Genomic DNA, 6,000 nt, shown 5'->3' on the forward strand with positions numbered 1-6,000 from the left:
TTATAATAATTTTAATCGCAGCTTAATATATTCACGAAGAAGATTTATAGTTTTTAAAATAAACTACGTTAAAAAATACTTCATTGATAAACAGTACAATGGTAAAAATACTAGTACAATAATATAAAATATTGCACTACACTTTTCAAGTGTATTTTTTAAAGATACAAAATCAACACTTTTTTCAAAATCTACTTTTATTACTTGATTCATGTCTTGTTGAGATAATAACCATGTTAAATTTTTCTTGGGGCCACAACGTTCATAATTTTTTATTGTCATTAGTTTGTTGCAGCTTCTTTCTTTGCTAACAACAGTTACTGAAAGCACTGCAGCTCCTGTAATTGCATACGGTTGAAGAAACTTATATCTGCGAATTTTCTTTGAAAAGAGCCAATCATGTCTTTGTTTTGGTGTCCAGAATTAGGGTCGGTTTTTAAATTAAATATTTCTGAAGAAATTTCTGCAGTATTTGTATCATTTGGATATTTAAATACTATGTTACAAGCTGCTTTTTTTAAGATCGGAAATATCTCATTTATTTTTCAGATCTCCATTTCATCTGTGAAATAAAAATACCTATCAGCTCTCTCACTTCTATTATAAGAAACATTTTTTGGATAAATTATTTCTTTTATCTATTGATTCTTAACAATTTAATGTATTAACCTCTTCATTTCTGTCCCAGTTGTATTGATATATTCATTAAAGCTAAATTTTCCCAACACTGAAGAGTATTTTCTCTCATTTGTGAAGAAGGAAACAGATAATTCTACTTTTATTCGTTGTCTGGCAAAGAAAATGCAGTATTATGAAGGAATAAGTGACGAAAGTACATGATAAGTGTATGATGAAAATTCGCCTACAGACAGAAATGCGTATATAAGTAAATGCTATTTAATTAAAAAAAAGATAATATAATACGATTCAGGGTGATCAGCAGAAAGTAAGATCACCTCTTGCGGCGAGACAAGAGGCAACTCTTCGAGGTACAGATGAAATCAGGGGACGGAAAATGCCCTGACGGAGGAATGATCACATGCTTTCAATTATCCTCCTCAGTTCGACCTCCAAATGAGGTTATGCCAGCTTATGACTCCCCATGGGCTGGGTCAGACCAGTCCCACATAATCGGCGGCAGATCTGGAGACCTCTGTGGCCAAGAAAACATGTACGTACGCAGCAGGGCTTGTCTGTTGTTGATTGCGGTGGGGCATTCGCTTGCAAAAAAGCAGCATTTTGCAACCGCTGAGGGAACTGTTTTAATCAAGGATGAAAAATGCGCATTCTTGGAGGTACTTTTGATATTGCATGGCCTTGCTAACTATTAAGCTCTACTCCAATTTTGATAGAGAACACTCCGGGGAGAAACACGGGGGATGAGGGCTGAGTTGCTGAGTTTTCCACTCTTCTCCTATCATAAACCAGTCGAGAAGACTTACAAACATCCATGCCTTCTCTCAGATTAGAGGCCCATCGGTACGGCAGTCAGTGTCACAAATTATTATACCTTGGGCGGCAGACACTGAAGTTAGGGAAGCAACAGGCTACAGCATATCGCTCATATGCAGTCGCGTTGTCACTTTGTTCCTGATACGAGCAGTCTGTTTATGGCTGTCTCCTGCCAAACCTTGATGTTGCGTTGTTAAACAGTATGATGTTCGCAAAGAGATTAGACCTGTCTCTACGCCGTTTTCAAACTCTTGTCAAGTGACTATTGTTGGGAGAATGGAAGCCAGACTCGTCGCTGTACACTTTTCTGTGCCATTCATTTCTTTTGGTTCTGTCACGACACCATTGCAATCGTTGGCGTTATGGGACATTAACGGTCAATTGAACTCAAATGGCATTAACAGTTGCATGACTTAGAACTGGGACGAGAGTGAAAAACTTGACTCAAGTGTGGGGAAGAGCACCAAATTATTTATAGAAAGTTAAAAATTCATTATAAAAGTGGAATCAAATTTGTGACCTATCCACTTTGAAGTACACAAGAAACACCCTTTTAATACATCATATTCAAAGTAACAAAACTTTATTAACACGATGTATATAATTTAACTGTACTGCATTTTTTATGCTTCTTTCATTCTCTGTGCCTGTAGTGTCAACTTCTGATTTCCATTAATCATCTTTTTATAGCCATCTTTCAATCGGGATGATTCTTCTCACATACGATACAACATGGCATAGTGTTAGTATAATAAGATGCAATATTATTTAAATATGAATTCACTGATTTATGTTATTTCCCCTATAGAGAGAGTTATATATATTTGAAGCGTTCAACTCTACGCTGCTCGACGGACACGTTAGCTATGCGTACAAACGCTGCTAAGCGCTCTACCCAATGGAATAAACCGGATGTTCTCCATTAAAGTTGGTCAGAAATCTCTCCTTTTTTGTTGGGTTTAAAATTGTGTGATACACAATGGGCCACGTTCTTGATGATGAGATAGTTAAGGGACTAAGTGGCATTAGCCATCCCGACGAATGCATTAAATTGTAAGTGTCCGGCTTCAGTGAATAGCATCATAATTTTAATTAACGTACTTGTTATGCAGAAAACTGATATAATTGAGAAACAAAATAGGAAAAAGGAGTTACAAATACGTTTTACTCAACTATCAATGAAATTTCTTCATTAAATCAATTATATTCCTCCAAACAAGAGAGAGAAAGTGGGTAAAAAGGTTTCTATTTGTAAAACCAATAGTCCATTTTTAGGGATTACAAGGACATTCTTTTTTTAAACCAATACCTTCAATTACATCTACATTCTGATCCCAATTTTTTTAATTCTGCAGAATGATATTTAGCCGCCCCAAATGAAAAAGAACTGAAAATTTACCGAAGCTTGAACTGAGGGGGAAGAAAGGGGCTAGGGTTAATTCTACCAAACGAGGCGTCAACAATTTACCGAAGCAGAAATTAAATCCTCGCGCAAATTCTTCTTTCAAATTCCACAAGAAAAACTATAATTACCTGTTTCAGGTGCTTAGACGCTGCAGCGTATTTGACTCAACAGATAAACAAAAGCATGATCTACGAAAAAAAATTTGCAGCCTGATCCATCAGATTACAGTCTAATGCTTCTAAATATTTATCGGTAAAGTCTCAAAAAATGATTAAAAACAAAACAAAATAAAATTAAAAAATAAAATATGTTTAAAAAAATCTGAAAAGTTTCAGATTTTAAATTACGTCCAAAGGGGCGTTTTATTAACATTTTGTGTGTTACCTTTACTTATTAAATACCATGTTATACGTATTCAAACTATAAAATTCAGTTCAACAGCAATATTGCAAATTAATTTTAAAAGGAGCATATGGTTAGAATTTCCGATACAGAGTCTCACGCTTTTAGAGATTAAAAATATTTTTTTTTTTTTTTCGTACAGTGTCGCCATTACTCGCTTTGAAACCGTTTAGATTTTTAATCAAAAATTTATTGAAGTGTTACAAAATATGAAATCGATAATAAAAAAATTTTCAAATTGAAATTAGGGCTTCCGCATGCCCATATTTTATGGAAGATTGTGTTATTCAAATTTTGATGGCTCTAGGTACCGCTGTTTTATCACAATGCGAGAAACATAGATACATTTATGCAGATTCTTCATTATTTAATTTCTTTAAATATAACACACGGTCATAATATATGGTGGCAGCGATTTGAAAAGTGATACAGCTTTTTAAAGTTTTGAACGCAAAATGCCAAATCAAAATTAATAGCCTTTCAGGGCAAATTGCCCCTTTGGACTAATTATTAAAACTTTGCTTAATAATGAAGCTTAAAAGACAATTGAAAGAAAAAAAGAATTAAAAAAAAATCTCAAGGTTTCAGATTTTAAATTACGTCCAAAGGGGCGTTTTTTAAACATTTTATCTGTTACATTTATTTATAAAATATCACGTTCTTGTCACTTAAACCATACAATTCAGTATAACAGCAATATCGCAAACTAGTTTTAAATTGAGCATATCTTTAGAATTTCCGATACAGACACTCACGCTCTGGAGATAAAAAGTTTTTTTTTTATTATTATTAATTATTTTTATTTTTTATTTATTTATTTATTTATTTTTAAACAACGTTGCTATGGCTCGCTTTTAAATTCTTCAGTTTGTTAACATGCCCAATTTCATAGGAGAATTACGTCATTCAAAATTCTATGGCTTTATGTACCGTTGTTTGATCACACTGCGATAAATATACATACATTTATGTAGATTCTTCATTATATAATTTCTTCAAATATAATGCAGGAGTAACATTTTTGTGGCAACAGTTTGAAAAGTGAAAACGGACATTTATAGTGAACCAACGCAAAATCGCAATAAGAAAACGATAGTCCTTCAGGGACAAAGCTCCTTTGGACTAAAAAGAAAAGAAAAAGATATAGCCTCTAGTTTTCAGATTGCAATTTTACCTTTTTTTTTGAATCTATTGATTAATAGCAATGTTTTTTTTTTTTTTTTTTTTTTTTTTTTTTTTAAAGAATGAAATTACGTACTTAAACCATAAGGAAAAACAATGAGACCGAAGCAGAACCCGAAATCAGATGATCTTACTTATAGTTGCATTCAGAATCCAATCATGTTCCTTCAATAAACTTCAAGAGAAACATTCATTACGTTCTGCGCTAGCAGCTTCTTCTGCAACCTTTGTATTCATTGTCTATGGAATATACGAAAGGGAGGTCATATCTCTTTCACTTTTTATATCCATTAAAGTGATAAGAAAGAAATATTTATCACTGCAAAGAAATATAATCTACTTCTCACCCATCATGTCGTTATTTTCAACAGAGCGTCGCGAAGTTGGAGGTCATTATTATCATTAATTCAAGTAGTGAACTCAGATTTCCCACATAATTTCGAAATTCACTACCGGAACTTTGTTTTATGAGGAGAATTCTCAATAAGTTAGTCTGTCTAAGTGATAAGAAAAGTAACATAAATAACAATTAAATTTATAATAGATTTCTTGAGTATATCTCTTTTAGCAACTTCCACGCTATTGAAAGGAAATGAAAGAGAATTCAAAACAATTTTTATATGCAGGGCATATAAAGGGGATCTCATTTCTTATAATTATTGCGTTTTAGTTGAATAATCTGTTGTGAAGGCTTCATCGCTTTCTCACCATTTTTACACTCTACCTACCTGTAACGAGATATTAATATAAATAGTAAAGAAAATTTTCGAAAAATAGATAAATTTTAATAAAAAAATAATTTTGATAAATTAAATTATGTTATGTTATTTTACATCTCAAAAACCAAACAAAAACAAACAAAAATTAGCTAAATTGTCTACCAAACAAAAATTAGAATCAACTAAAATTGATGCGTCATGCAGTTTAAGACAGTTAAGGCGTTTAAGTACACACTATACTGTATTTAAAGCAGCTTTATTAAAGAATCATGAGTTAGAATAACTATGAAATCTTTATTTAACAAGCTAGAGAGTTTGCTTATCTCAAATAGAACGCAAAGTTAACAATGTTCACAAGCATTTAAACTGAAAAGTTGAAAAGAGGAAATTACAAAAGCCTCATTTATAGATTTTAAATACCTTCAGGCTTACCTATTATGGAATATTATCAGAAGTATATTCCAAAAAGGAACGTAACACCTCTGGAAAAGAATGAAGCGCAAGTACAACGTTAGTACAAAATCTTTTTAAGACTTCTGCATCAAAAAACATAGGTAGAATCCTCTCTCGCCAATATACCGATTGGCGCTCGCTTGTTTTTGATGTTGCCGAGTTTCATTATGCAAAAGTGACACTAATTATTCTAACAAAAAATACTGGGGTCAGAACTATTTTAAACAGAATAACTAATAAATTACATTCCAGCTTCTCCTTAATTGCATACTTTTATCTAGTTTAATTTATATACTTATCAAATGAAATGGCGTAACACAGTAGGATGTGTGATTGTAATTTGTGATTCAGCGAATACAGCAAAGTACACTGAGCGTGAGAGAAATT

General features: G+C 32.5%; 1 long non-coding RNA gene across 2 annotated transcripts in view; it reads right to left on the reverse strand.

The window, feature by feature from the left end:
• Positions 1-4,800, reverse strand: part of LOC146996351 (uncharacterized) — a 65,322-nt gene extending 60,522 nt beyond the window's left edge. For both annotated transcript variants that reach the window (XR_015042194.1, XR_015042193.1), the window contains exon 1: positions 4,518-4,800. This is a non-coding gene — a long non-coding RNA (uncharacterized LOC146996351). The remainder of the gene's footprint in view (positions 1-4,517) is intronic.
• Between the last annotated feature and the right edge of the window lie 1,200 nt (positions 4,801-6,000).

This window comes from Stegodyphus dumicola, chromosome 7 (genome assembly GCF_044657685.1).
Source record: "Stegodyphus dumicola isolate Sdum_Otavi_A_Nest chromosome 7, ASM4465768v1".
Taxonomy (NCBI): domain Eukaryota; kingdom Metazoa; phylum Arthropoda; class Arachnida; order Araneae; family Eresidae; genus Stegodyphus; species Stegodyphus dumicola.